The 15408-nt window shown below is 35.0% G+C and overlaps 1 protein-coding gene across 1 annotated transcript in view; it reads right to left on the minus strand.

The window, feature by feature from the left end:
- Window positions 1-15408, minus strand: part of NARS2 (asparaginyl-tRNA synthetase 2, mitochondrial) — a 170117-nt gene that overhangs the window by 17926 nt on the left and 136783 nt on the right. The window lies entirely within an intron of this gene.

Consider the following 15408-nt stretch of genomic DNA (forward strand, 5'->3'; position numbering starts at 1 on the left):
TGATCACCACCTCTCTTCACTCTGATAGGTACTGTGTAGGACTCTTGAGTCCAAGAACCTTGTCTCTCAAATCCATGGCCTGCTTTTCAACTCAGCATTCACAGTCACCAATGAAGGATGAAATAATTGTAGAGAGGGCGCCTCTCTTCCTCATTAGCACTTCTAACAATTGCTAACCAACTGCCACAAATAGGCATAGGAAACTTGGGAGCAGCACCATCCCCCAGTCCATTAATTTAGTTTCTAGCCCAGCCCTCATAGACATCATCCATGTGAAGTGGATATGAAGAGAAAGGTGAAGAAGAGATGAGAGGCAGCATGTGCTAGCTAAATCCAACTACCACTTCCACCTGATGGGGTCAAAACTCTGAGGCCAAGAACCACAGGCATATCAAGGCTTCCATCACAGAGCCATTATCCTTGGAAGCAGCCTTTATAGAGATGTGGACTGGCAATTGCTCCTGCAGATGTTATAACCCCGACTATTGAAGACCCACGAAAGGACAATTCTTGTTACCAAAGTCCTTGGCACTTTCAAATGACTCAATATCAGAAACAAATATGATTTTAGGAGTGGAAATGACATTAAAGAAGAGGTATTATCATCTGCTTTGTTTCTACATCCTAAGGACCATAGGGCATTTTCATTTATCTTGTAGCAAAAACTTTATATATGTGTCATTTTCTTCATTGGACTGTGAGCACCTTAAGAATAAGGATTACTTTACTTTTTTTTAATAAGTATTTTGAACCCTTAGCATAATGCTTTATTTAATAAATGCTTTATTTGTCCTCTTATCCATCCATCCATCCACCATCTATACTCTTCAGTGTTCTTACATTATAATCTTGCCTCTATATTTCATTTTTTGAAATCTGCCATAGAAATTGTATTGAAAAAAAGTTAAGTTTTGACTTAATTAAAAAGCTAGTGTCACAAATATCATACTTTATCTTAACTAATGTAGACAAAAGGTGATTATTATACCTGATATGGAGGAAGAAGGCAATCAATAAGAGTTTGCATTTTCACTCAATTCCTTGATATCCTCCAATCTAGGCTAGAAACAAATCTACAATAACCTAAGTAGCTGTTCTCAAAATTTTCACTTCTAGTTGACTCTTTTAAAAATCATAACTGTAATGCTACTAAAAAGTTCTGTATAGAAGGCTTTAAACACTCCAAGATTAGGAGAAGGAATTATAAAGAATACCTACGATTTTCAGTATGGTTTCAGTAATTTAATCATGGATTTATTTGCCCATGTGTAGTAAAAAAAATAAAGCCACCAATTTAGGTCAACACATTTGAAAAAGTTTCTTCCAGATATAATTGTATGGTGATGTAGATGATCTACAAATGAAGAGAGTTGGAATCTGGCCAGGACACTGGGACTATATGATTCTATTCTCAAAAATAAGCAGTTACAGGAAGAGTATTTTTAATACAACTTCTTAGTTTCCAATTCTTTGCCACCACAAAAAGAACTATAAATATGTGTTTGTTTATAAATAACGTGATAGAGCTTAACTTGGTAAATTGTGTGAGGTGTTAGTCTAAACCTCTTTTCTAAGTCCTGTTTTAATAAGAATATTTTGTCAATTACAAAGTCTTCATCTCAGTAGTTGGGCTTATAAGTAATTATTAAAAATGTTGAATGGCAACAACATAGGTTGCAATTATTGCAAGTTAAAATATACAAAATCACAGTTAGTGAAAATTATAGAATGATACCAGGTTGCATCTAATGGGAATTAAAATTTAACTGATAAGATGCATGCTGTGTCATTAGTTTGCAGAAACCTATCTTTGCATGTGGATATGATATCCTATCGTATATCATATTACCAAGTTGTGTTAATTGATTTTTTTAAAAGAGTCCCTAACAAAAAAGACAACTTCAGATGGAAACATTGCCAGTGCAAAACAGAAGAGGCTTGCTATTATTTATTATGTTATATATATAACACATTTAATTCGATGTAATTAAATGGCATTAACTGGTCACAGTAACTCTAAAATTGCACAAGAGACATTATGATGTCTGAATATCCTGAATGGAATAAAATACAAAGAAGAACTTAAAAAAAAGGGCAAAGCTGTATCTTTTTTTGTGTGTGTGGTTTGCAAACAACTGCAAGGAAAAGAAGCGTTACAATGACAGAAATGAAATATCTTTTAGCTATATGGATTGAAGACTGGAATAAAAAAACACATTCCTATTAGAACACCAATTATTTAGACAAAAGAATCAAGTTTACTTAAGGCAGTAAAAAACTATACATTTATATATATATATGTATATAATATAAAATATAGATATGAAAATATAAAAGAGGAAATCTGCATAAAAGAAGAAACTCTTGCATTCATTGCTCTCATGTGAATAGAGCACCTTCTACTGACACTAAGTGACTGTATCCTATCATGCTTATTGTATTTGCTGATTGTTTTCTTTAAAATTTAATTTTGTATTTTTAGTTCACATATTGATTTAATCTAATATATTCTGTTACACTGAATCATTTTGAGTTACTGTGTTTTGGCCATTAGCTATATGTGCTGTTACATTGTCTTTATTTGTACCACCTCCTATGACTGGACTGGAGAAAATACCATTGCAAAAGTCCATAAACAACTTGCACAAACCCTTTTCCATAGCAAAACCATAGGACCTTATGGATGCTGGGTTTGATATCAGATCCATGGAGGTCACATGTTGCCCAAACAGCCTTTTGTTACGTTTTGCCTTTGTTAATTGTCACATAGATGATGATGGATGGACTCCACCAAACTGATTACAACCTGTATACAACCTTTGGAGGATTTAATGACCTAAAAATTTAAATTGATTTTAAGGGGTCTTCATAAGTGATTTTTTAGGCTATCTAGGGGCACTACTACCTCTAACTGATCATTTGCCTACCTTTGAGTTGTTTGTAACAAAAGGTAAGGGTCCATTTAGTAGCTGAAGTGCAGTGTTATAGCACTATTGTATTCCCACCTAAGCATTTATTAAAAATGTAATGGATGAAACATCAGAAGTGATTTTTCACTATTGTATTCCTTGCCTCCACATTGCAATGGATAAGACATATATAGAGATGCATTTTATGACTGTTACAGTCTCATACCAAAGGAGGGAGGATTTATCAAGGGGCTTAGTTACCTTGTGATGAGTTATAATCTCAGAGGGCTTTATAACCACTAGATGAGTTTTTTAATATTTGTAACTCTTCAGCTTACTCTAGCCTTCCACCAGAATGATCTAGATTCTTGGTGACATTTTAGACCCAAACCGTTTTCATCAGCAGTACAGAAGTTGTTTTGTTTTTTTTTTCCTGGGCTCTCCTGCCAAATTTTGGAATGATGGCAGTAATAAACTTTGCTAAAAACATATCAGCCAAGGTTGAAAGATTGGCTAGATCTGGAGAACTTGTGACAAGTATCCATGAGCTTCAAAGGTTTTTTTTTTTTTTAAATGTCACACAGCAACTCATGTGAATCCTATATGATAGCAGGTTTATTTGCTACTGTCATTAAATGGGCTCATTTTGGGGGATTTTGGTACTTTTTTGAATATGCATTAGCTATTATACTACTATTTTATAAAGTTGTTTTCTTAGTGAAAATCATTTGTACTCACACTTTGGATCATGGACAAGTTAAAAAGGAAATGGATCTCATTTTTGGGTGAGAAACCTTGGGCAAACACAGTGTGTCACCAATTGTGAACTCTATACTTTTGATTTAAAAAAATTTTTTATCAGTTTTTCCTTGTATGTGCCATAGAGTATTTAAATTTTTTTCTCTCATTTTTTGTACTTGAAGCACATGTTAACAGTATTATTGTGTTTTTTAAATTTTGCACCTATATAAGTTTACAATATCCATTAGCCCTAATAGTAATGCATACCCCAAAGCTTTAGACTATGGAAATCTGCCATTGATTGTTAAATATTATGGGACTTTGATTAATGATTGTGTCTGATTCCAGGAGAAGGGACCACAAAAGAGCCATTATATAGTGCCAAGAAACATAAGGTCAAGGAGACCAACCAATCCCAATGGGATTGATGAGAATCTGCACCAAGACAGAGGACTTGTTTTGGGAGGTCGAGAAAGGGGTTGTTTGACAATGTCAGATGTAGGATTTCCCTGTGCCGACTCAGACAAAGCACCTCAGTTTGGTTGGCTCCCCTATCCTTGAGAGCTAAGGTAAAATCAGACCAGGTAATGATATTTCCCCATTTGCTGCTAAAATCTAGTACCTTTTTCTGTTTCTCATAAGTGTGGCAATTTTCTGGAGTCCTGGCTACTGATTGGATAAGTGCATATTGGTCCTACAGGCATGTGGGACAAAAATCACTTTATTAGGCCCTGATTATAGGACCTATTATGGGCTTATTCTTGCTTACTCAGAATTTTTATATACTATTTAATTTTGATTTTTTTCTTTTCTTCTATTTGGTTTTCTTTATTTTTTTTACTTCCTTTTTATAATTGACTCACATATCTCATAACTCAGCCATGTATCTCAGGGTGATCTGTGTGTTTGTCAACACCCTCCTAAGGGGGATTGTATAATTGTCAAAAATTCTAGTTTTATAAAAAATTTTCTTGTTTGAGTAATTTTAGGATGAGAAATTTGCTACCTCCCTGAATCCAGAAAGTGAACTATTTGGAGAAGGCGTCATGGAGATGCCTACAGAAATCTCACAATGCATCAAAGGATCCAGAATGAATTTGAGATTTAGTGAAATTGAACTGTGGGGGTTTGAAAGCATTTATTTTGAATGCACACTCATATGCCAAAGGGGACTGTCCCCTAATTGGCTTTTTGTCAATGCACCTAGCAATCATTGGTTTTGTTCCCTTTCATTTTTATTTCTCTCTTACCCCCAAATTACTGCAATTTCCCCTTTAAAAGTACAATATTGTATGTACCTCTAGTTGTAGATCTTTAGAGATGTCAGTTGGTTATGTGTACTGATTTGATGGGGAAACTAGGCATGCAAATCTGGGAGATTTCTACATGCTCATTTTCCATGGGACTCACGGGGGGATTGTGTAATTAGAATCTGTTACCCTAAAAATTATGATTCCCAGCACTCCACTCTCCTTCTCACATTATGTACTGACATAGGGAGGTTATAAATTTTATGTAGCCCTGCCTTTCAATCTTTTGATCTGAGTGATTTGGTGGAGGGGGTATGAGGTAAGAGCCAGGAGACTATTGCTCACATGGTCTTAATTTTGTTAGATAATTAGGTTGTTTTTTTTTTACTTTCTATTTCCTTTTTATTCCTTCTACTTCAAGTGATTATTAATAAACTTTATAAAATATAATTCTTGGAGTGTTAGATATTGATTTAAATACTACACTTCGGTATACATTCAAACTATCAGTGCAGTATACACTGTAAGACATGCTCACTGCATTGGTTGCTTTTGTTTGTTTATTTATTAGTTACAAGAGGTCAGTGCAGAGGATTTTGGAAGAATATACTTGTAAATGGCTATGATCTGAAAAAGATGGATTAAAAAACATTTTTAAATTCTGCCATTAAGCAAATTCAATTCTGAAACAATAAAAACACACCATATTACAGGAACAAGGTTTTGGAGTTTATTAACTCCATAATTGGATGGATTCTTAATTGATCTATAAATAAACAAATTAATAAATGAATAAATAAATATCTACAAACTTTAATGGATCTGTGATCTTTTTTATATGGTCAGTCCTCCAGTGATGCAAACTGAAATCCATTCATATTTACCTATCCTGTCATAAACTTCCTTTAAGTTTTGCTACAGGAATACACACAATTATTTGATAATATTTATTACAATTAATGTTTATGTGTTATATATAGTCTATTCATATCCACTATGAACCTATCATCCTTTGAGTGACCCTTGACTTCAAATTTCAGATTTTTACAATTCTATGATTCACAATGATTATTGTGAATCCAATAACACCAAAAGAATACTGGAATTAAAAAGATGAGTCTTTGTTTCAGTGAAAAGTTTGAGTCATTAAAAGAAATCTGCAATTTTTCAAAGGCAAGTCAGTCTGCTCTCTCTTCCTTCTCCTGTTCAGTTCTGGGCACTAAGCTCCATTTGCAGTATGCCCAAGAAATAAGTTTAAAAATCTTTTTTTTCATTTTGAAGAGTCAATGACATTATGGGCAGATAGGTTAAATCAGGTTAAAAGTAATGAGCAGGGGGGGCAGCTGGGTAGCTCAGTGGATTAAGAGCCAGGCCTAGAGACAGGAGGTCTTGGGTTCAATTCTGGCTTCAGACACTTCCTAGCTGTGTGACCATGGGAGAGTCACTTAACCCTCATTGCCTAGCTCTTACCGCTCTTCTGCCTTGGAGCCAATACACAGTATTGACTCCAAGATGGAAGGTAAGGGCTTAACAAAAGTAATGAGCAGGCCTCAATCTGTCTGTGCATATTTTGTACTTGTAAATTTGCCTAATTAAAATTTATTTGTAACCCCTAAATCAATACTTAAGGCACCTTTAGAACAATGCGCAACTATATGAAGAGCAATGAAAAATGTGAGCTGCTGATGCACATGTTTCCAATTGAGATTGAACAAGGCAATGCTCTGCTTTCTTTTTTCAGCTCTCTTACTATAAAGTAGCCTGGGGCAGCCAGGTAGCATAGTGGATAAAACATCAGTTCGGGAATTGGGAGGACCCATGTTCAAATCTGGTCTCAGATACTTTCTAGTTGTGCAACTTTAGGCAAGTCGCTTAACCCCAATTCCCTAGTTGTTACTACTCTTCTGACTTAGAACTGATACTAAGACAGAAGGTGAGGGCTTTAAAAAAAAAGGAATTCTTTTTGTGGTCTGTTTAGGGGACACATTTTTGTATTTTTTGTTAATAATCTCACTGTTTAAAATGGATTCCACAAATAATCTTTAGTGTTTTCTAATGCACTCTAGCAAAAGAAGGCTGTCATGTGTCTAACAGAGAATATATATGTTAGATAAGATTTATTCAGGCATGAGTTATAGTGCTGTTGGTTGTAAATTCAATGTAATGAAAAAATCATATGATATATCCTGAAAAAGGAAAAGTTAATTTGCTGCTCTGTACATGAGGCTGCTCCAGAAAATGTTAAAGTAATCGTGACCAGAGGTTCACAGGAACCTAATCGTTTTTTCCCTAGGAACAATGATTCAATATTCACTAATTTGGTGTTAGTGGCAATTTTATAGAACATAACTACTACCACAAATTATGAGAAATGGTTATATTTTTGCTAAGACAATTTTTTTAGGTTCTCCTTGTTATGGCAACTGATTTATGCCAGTATAAAATAACTATAACTGATGCTTACATCCTTTTGTCTATCCATTTTCATTTTGCGGCTCCAATGACTTATTTAAATAGGTGGGATTGGAGTTGTCTTAATAGCATGATATCTGTAATTAAAAAAAATTATTTCTTCTAGCTTTGTATTAACTTTTTTTTTTTAAACCCTTACCTTCTATCTTGGAATCAGTACTGTGTATTGGTTCCAAGGCAGAAGACTAGTAAGGTCTAGACAATGGGAGCTAAGTGACTTGCCCAAGGTCACACAGCTAGGAAGTGTCTGAGGTCAGATTTGAACCTAGGACCTTACATTTTGAATCCTGGCTTTCAATCCACTGAGCCACCTAGCTGCCCCCTTATATTAACTTTTAACTTTGAGTTAATAGGTCAATTAGTAGGAATGATTCTAATATCAGTAACAGATTGTTTCTTGCTGGTTAAAATCTATTAAATATAATTTTTAAAAATGACATGGGGGCAGCTGGGTAGCTCAGTGGATTGAGAGCAAGGCATAGAAACAGGAGGTCCTAGGTTCAACTCTGACCTCAGACACTTCCCAGCTGTGTGAGCCTGGGCAAGTCACTTGACCCCCATTGAAGTCTTACCTTTACCACTCTTCTGCCTTGGAGCCAATACCCAGTATTGACTATAAGATGGAGGAAGGTAAGGATTTTTAAAAAAAATGACATAAGTGGCACTTTTCACGTTCACTACATTTTAATTCTTGTCTCAAAGAAAGCATCTATGTTTTACTTCTATTTACTTAAGCCTTTTCATTCTTTACTGCTGAACCATATTTTCAACACGAATAGTTTATAAATGTCAACTTAGCTTTTAGTAACTCTTAATTTTGCTTTGGTACTCTTGTCCATTGACCAATAAGTGGTCACACAACTAGATGATTCTAAGATGGCAAACCTGGGTAACTGGAATGATGCTGGAGAGCTCAAAACAACTGAGAAGTTTGGAGGAAATGTGGGTTGATAAGAAAAGATAACTAATTCTGTTTTAGAGATTTTGAGTTCAAAAAGCTGAAGGAACATCCAAGTATAGATGCCTAGCAGGCAGCTAGAATTCAAGAAGAAGATTGCAAATATTATTTCTTTTTATCTTCACAACTTGAGAAAGTACTCCAACAAGGCTACTGATAAGAAGAAAATTCCCATACATGTGAAAATATTTATAGCAGCACTTCATGTGGTAGCAAAGAACCAGATACAAAGTAGATGCCTACTAATTGGGGATGGCTAAATGAATTGTGGTATATGAATGCAATGGAAAATTTCGATGAATGGGATATAAAGAAGCATGGAAGTATCTACATGAACTGATACAAAATGCAAATAAGCAGAACCAAAAAACAATATATCCAGTGACTTCAACAATGTAAATGGCAGGACTAACCAAAAAAATTAAAAGTGAACATTGTAAAATTATAATAAATAAGCAGGGATCAAAAAAGATATGAGAAGATGCTCCTATCCCATTGTACTTGCAGAGGAGGGAGGTTTAAAAATGTTGACCACTACATCTTTTTAAATGTTTTCAACATTTTGATCAATTATATTGGTTTTCTTCTTTTTGGTCATTAAGAAATACTATTTGTTATGTGGAATGGATCTCTAGGAGGGGTATGGGAATGGATGTTGGGGAAAACTATGGTGAAGTTAAAAACCTCAAAAGATCAATAAAATTTATTGTTAAAAGGTAATTGGATATAATAGACGAGGGAAAGAGAAAAGTAAAAGATGACATTAGGGTTTTTAGCTGAAAAGGATAATGGAACAAGACCAGAAGCACATGGAGCCCTGGTGGGGAAAATCTAGTGAATCAAAAGCAGTACCTGAAGAAGAATGAAAGAATGACTGGCCTACATGTTTTGTTAAAAAACAGAGGTTCTGAAAGGAAACAGACAACCAGAGTAAGCAGACACAGGGGGAAAGGTATTCCCAACATGAGAAATCTAAGATTGGAATGAACTTCTAAAACTATGAGTCAGGAATGGAGGTTGGAGAAGACTAAAAGTATAGAAGTTTAAAGAGAAAAGAAAGCCAAGAATAAAGTGGAATAGCAAGTTGGTTGGCTAATCAGTTAAAATCAGCATTGAAGCATTGGCACTTTTGCCTTTAGAAACAATTTAGAATGATCTATCTCCTTAGTTCAAGGCTGACTAACCCTGAGAGCTTTGAAAGTCATTACCTAATGCATTTCATGAATCCTGTGAAGATTCAAGATGAATGAGAGGGGTTGGGAAAATAAATACTTCTATAATTCTACTATTATTTCTTTTCTTATACAAAGGAATACTCAAATAGAGACGAGAGATGCAGCAAGAGGTACAGACTGCATTACTGCCAACATACTGGAAAATATTTTACAAAATAGTCTTGGTGTGGCTATTTGGGTGCTATGTCCATATTGATGCATCTTTTTCTGGTTTAGGTAATCGGCTTACTAACATTTGTATTTAACCTCTTCCTGTTGGGATAGATTAATAATAATTATAAGGAAAGAATACATCTTAGCTATGACCCTTTCCTGATAATACAGCACTTTTACAGCAAGAATAGAGACAATCCAAGGTGGCTAATGTAATCTCCCAGACAAAATGTCAAATGTTTAAATGAATCTAAACAGGTTCTCAAAAATAAACAACCTCCCCCCAAAATAAATGCACTTGCTCAAATCAGGTTGACATAAGAACTGACTAGAGATGCTGCCATGCTTGCATTTTGGCAAGAGGAGAATGTTTGCTGGCACCTCTTCTTTTACTTTTAAATGACTACTCTTTTGGCTAGAGCCACACAGCAGCAATGGCATGTTAGCTAGAAATAGTTTGCATTGGTATCCAAGCAGAACAATGCTGGTCTCTATTTATGATACCCTCCTGCTTCTGACTCCTACTCGTTAGGTTCTAGATAACTGCCAGAGAATAAAGTGCAGACCTCAAGTCATGGAAGCACATAAAGTGCAAATCAAGAGTAAAGTCTGAAGCATGTATCTTCTTCTGTTCTGGATTAAAAGAAAATGGGGAAAAAAAGGATTCCTGCCAAGCCTCTTGACCCCACATAAGCTGCTCTTGATTACAGATTGGAAAAAAAAAAGACAACCAAAAACCCAACTCTTTACCTATCTTCCTTTCCATAGGCTACCACTAGTCACATCACCCATCCTGAATAAAAGATAAAAACAAAAAACAAAACAAAACAAAACAAACTGCTTTCCACAAATCATGGGTAATATGTTTGCAGTTTTTAGCCCTGTTGAGTCTTTGCTATGAAAAAAGTCAACACTGACAATATTTTGCATTGGACAAAAATTAAGGGACAGAGAAGAGAAATGTATTTTAAATGGAAAAGAGAAACGAGCTATAAGCAATGGCTAGTGTTGAATTTTGGCAAAAATACCAGGGTTACTTGTCTTCTTCCCTTGGAAAAAAACAAAGATTCTGAGAGGATTGTAATTGTCAGAATGGATTAATTTCCTCATCACCCTATGTCTTGCACCCAAATCCACCCTTCTCTTATGCTAGTTGGTTCAACTCCAGAAGATCTCTAATTAAGATCCAGAAGACACCACTTGGTTCAAGCCAATTGTTGTAGTAAAAATTAAAAGGTTTAAAATAGAAATTTATTTTAAACTAATGGTTCTTCTTTTCATGTAAGTTTGAAATCTAGATTCATATATTCATCTCTCTCTTTCACCCCCTAAATCAATCTACTAACAAGCTTGTTGATTCTTTCTCTGAAATATTTTTTGGGTTCATCTCATCTCTCATTTACACTTATCACAATCTTAGTCTATAATCCCATTAACCCATGTCTAGTACATGCAACAGCCTATTAACTGATCAGTTTCCAGTCTAACTTGCTTTTAAATCCGGCTCACACCCCACTGCCAGATGAAACCACATTAGATATCATCTTCATTGATGTCACATTTTTCCCCTTTGTCTTTCTCTCCAGTTAAAAAAACAGCAATGGCTCTCTAATTTTTTTTTTTTAATCACATCACATTACACCATTATCTTAAAGTCAGAGGGATATCAATGAACTGACCAAGTCCAGAGCCTTCATTTTATATATGAGAAAAAGAAAAATGAGGTCTAGATAAGAGCCTATGAAGTAGAAAAAATCATAACAAAATTCATTTGGAAAAAACAAAAGATCAAGACTATCAATGGAATTAATTGAAAAATGTAAAGGAACGTTTAGCAATACTAGATTTTGAACTATATTATAAAGTAGCAGTTATCAAAGCTATCTGGTAGTGTTTAGGAAATAGAAAGTAGATCAGTGGAACAGTACAGACATACAACCAACAGTTGCAAAAGATAATAGTAACCTTGTATCTGACAAAAGTAAAGATCCAAGTTTTGGGGATAAGAATTTACTACTTGGTAAAAATTGTTGGGAAAACTTGAAAGCAGTCTGGCAGAAACCAGATATAGGCCAATATCTTACAGCATTTATCAAGATGAGATCAAAATGGATATATGACCTATAAGGAAGTTAGAAGAATGGGGAACATATGATAATTAATATAACAATATAATAACATAACATATGATAATATCAGATTTATGAATAGAAGAATTTTTTAATAAGCAAGAGATAGAAAACATAGCAAGACATAAAATGGATCATTTTGAATGCATTAAATTGAAAAGTTTTTGTGCAAATAAAACTAATTAGCCCTAATTAGAAGGAAAATAGTAAGTTGGAAAAAAGGTTTTGTAGATAATTTCTTGGATAGAGGTCTTATATCTAAAATAGAGAGAGAACTTAGTCAAATAAAGAAGAATATGAGCCATTTCCCAGTTGATAAATGGTCAAAAGATTCAGTAACAGATAATTTTCGGATAAAGAAATCAAAGCTATATATAACTATGAAAAAGTGTTCTAAATCATTATGGATTAGAGAAATGCAAGTCAAAATAACTCTGGGATGTCATATCATACCTATCAGTTTGGCTAAAATGATAAAAGGACAAAATGACGAATGTCGGAGGGGATGTAGAAAAAGGTGGACTCCAATACACTGCTGGTGGAACTGTGAATCTGGAATTGTGCTCAAACAATTATAAAAAATGTGTATACCTTTTGATCAAGCAATACCATTATTAGATTTATTTCCTAAGGTGATCAGGGACAAAATAAAAGAACCCATATGTTCTAAAATATTTATAGCAGTTCTTTTTGTGGTGGCAAAGAACTGGAAGTTGAAGGGATGCCCATTCAATAGGGGAATGGCTAGACAAGTCGTGGCATATGATTGTGATGAAATACGACTGTGCTGTAAGCAATGACAAACAGGTTAGTTTTAGAAAAACATGGAAAAGCCTACATGAAATTATGAAGAATGAAATTAGCAGAACCAATGGAATACTATATACAGGAACAAAATTATTATTTGAAGAATGACTTGTGTTATGTCCACCTTCAGGGAAAGAACTGATAAATAGAAAGAAGTAGGACCTGGTTTTATATATATCTATATATATATATCTACCTTTTTGTCAAATGATGCCTTCTCTATTGGGGGGGAGGGGAAGGAGTGAATTAACTGAACATTTTCATGTAACAAATAAATAAATAAATTTAAATTTAAAAACAAAAAAAGAGACTATGTCAGCTATTGTGCCAATGCATGTAAGAAAAAGACAAAAATGAAATAGCTTTTGCTCCCAGGAAGCTTATATTCTATTTGGGGAGCTTATAAGCAAATACAGAAATATATACAAAATAAATAAGATGCAATTTGAGACGAAGCATTAGAAACTAGAAATATCAGGAAAAGGTAGCCCCTGAGCTGAGTTTTGAAGGAAATCAAGGATTCTAAGGAGCAAAGGAAGAGGAGAGACTATGTTCTAGGCCAAAGGACAGCTTATGCAGACATGTACACAGGCAAGTACAGAACTGTGTATGAAGAACCACAAGAGGGCCAACTGATCCAGACTAAAGGGTGCCTGATAGGTAATAATTATGTTAAGAAAAAAGAGGATGGACCCAGGTTGTAGAAGATTTTAAACAGTAAAAACCAATTTGCATTTGTTCCCAGAGGCTATAGAGAACCACTAGAGTTTATTAAATAGGAGAATGAAATGGTCATAAATGCTTTAAGAAAATTACTTTGGTAGCTAATGTGGAGGATGGACTGGAAGAGGGAGAGAGTTGAGGAAATGTAAAGTTATTGCAATAGTTCAGGTAAGAGGTTTTGAATTAAGGTGGTATCTCTACTAGTAAAGAGAAAGGTTTTTACATCAGACATATTGTGGAGGGAGAATCAATAACACATGACCACCAATTGGCTCTGTGGGATAAAGGGGGGCGGGGGGAGTGAAAAGCTGTGGATTACTTCAAGGCCATAAAAATAAGTGACCTGTGGAATGATGGTGCTCTTGACAGAAAAAGGGACGTCTGGAGAAAAAAAATGAACTTAAGGGAAGGCTAATGAGTCCTATTTTGGATCTGCTGAGTTTGGGATACCTGTGAAATATCCAGTTAGACCTGTCCAACAGGTCATGGTAGTTGATGAATTCATCCTGAACATAAGGCACCTGGTAAACTGGTTCTGTATTACCCATTTAACTTTTTCTCCAACTGCTCATCTTAAGAATATGTAGGAACAGGGGGCAGCTGGGTAGCTCAGTGGATTGAGAGCCAGGCCTAGAGATGGGAGGTCCTAGGTTTAAATATGGTCTCAGACACTTTCCAGCTGTGTGACTCTGGGTAAGTCACTTGACCCCCATTGCCTAGCCCTTACCACTCTTCTGCCTTGGAACCAATACACAGTATTGACTTCAAGATGGAAGGTAAGGGTTAAAAAAACAACAACAAAAGAATATGTAGGAAACCAGGGAGGTCTGGGTTCAGATCTGGCCTCAGATACCTACTGCCTATGTAACCCATGGCAAGTCACTTAACCCCATTGCCTGGCCTTTACCAATCTTCTACGTTGGAACCAATACACAGTGCTGATTCCAAGATGGAAGGTATGGGCTTAAAAAAAAAACACAAAGAAAAAAAGAATATGTAACACTCAATGCTGGCTAGTTTTTGTACTAGCCACTAAATTTGCACATGGCTTGTGCTTCCTAAAATACTTTATTTTTCTCTACCTCCAGTAATTTCTTCATCCCAATCCCAATTCCACACAGATTTCAAAGTCCATTTTCTGTTCCATTTCTACCATGACACATTCCCCAACTACTAAAGCCTACAATGATTTTTCTCTTTATAGATTATCCTCTTTATAGAAAGTCATTTCATTCACGCATGCATGCACTAATTTAACAAGCATTTATTAATATACATCAACTATGTGCCAAGTACTGTATCAATTTCTGTACCAATAAGGATTCTTAAATCTATGTATGCCTTGCCTTCCTGCTGAGATTATAAGTCTTGGGGATAAGGGCTATTTCTTTTGGATACTTTTAGTTCCTGTGCTTATTTAATAAGTAGATACTAATTATTCAAAAAGTAATTACTAAGAACCTTCCAAAAGCCTCTCTCAGAGTATTTTTCCTTTTTAAGTCATTTTTCAACTCTCTAAGAACTCATTTAAGATTTTTTTTTTTTTGGCAAAGATACTGGAGTGGCTTGTTATTTCCTTCTCCAGGTTATTTTACAGTTGAAGAACTGAGGCAAACCAGATTAAGTGACTTGCCCAGAGTCACACAGTCAATAAATGTCTGAGGCCAAATTTTAACTTAGGGAGATGCATTGTCCTGATTTTGGGCCCAGTGCTCTGTCCATTGGGCCACCTAATTGCTACCATTTTTCCAGTACTCTCCCAATTTGATAAAATTTATCATAAAATTTTAAAATTTATAGCAACAAGAAAATTTAGGGATCTGATGTGGCATGGTGGAGAGGACACTGGAATTATGGTCAGATAATCCTAGTTCTTCCATTTTCTGTGTGACTTTGAGCAAAACACTTATCCTGCTGGCCCTCAGTTTCTTCAACTGTAGATTGAAGGAGATGGGCAACATGTGTTTTAATTTTATAATTCTATGATTATGTAGCATTACAGGGCCAGTGAATGGAAATTACCTTCTCAAG

The sequence above is a fragment of the Gracilinanus agilis genome, chromosome 3 (genome assembly GCF_016433145.1).
Source record: "Gracilinanus agilis isolate LMUSP501 chromosome 3, AgileGrace, whole genome shotgun sequence".
NCBI classification, from domain to species: domain Eukaryota; kingdom Metazoa; phylum Chordata; class Mammalia; order Didelphimorphia; family Didelphidae; genus Gracilinanus; species Gracilinanus agilis.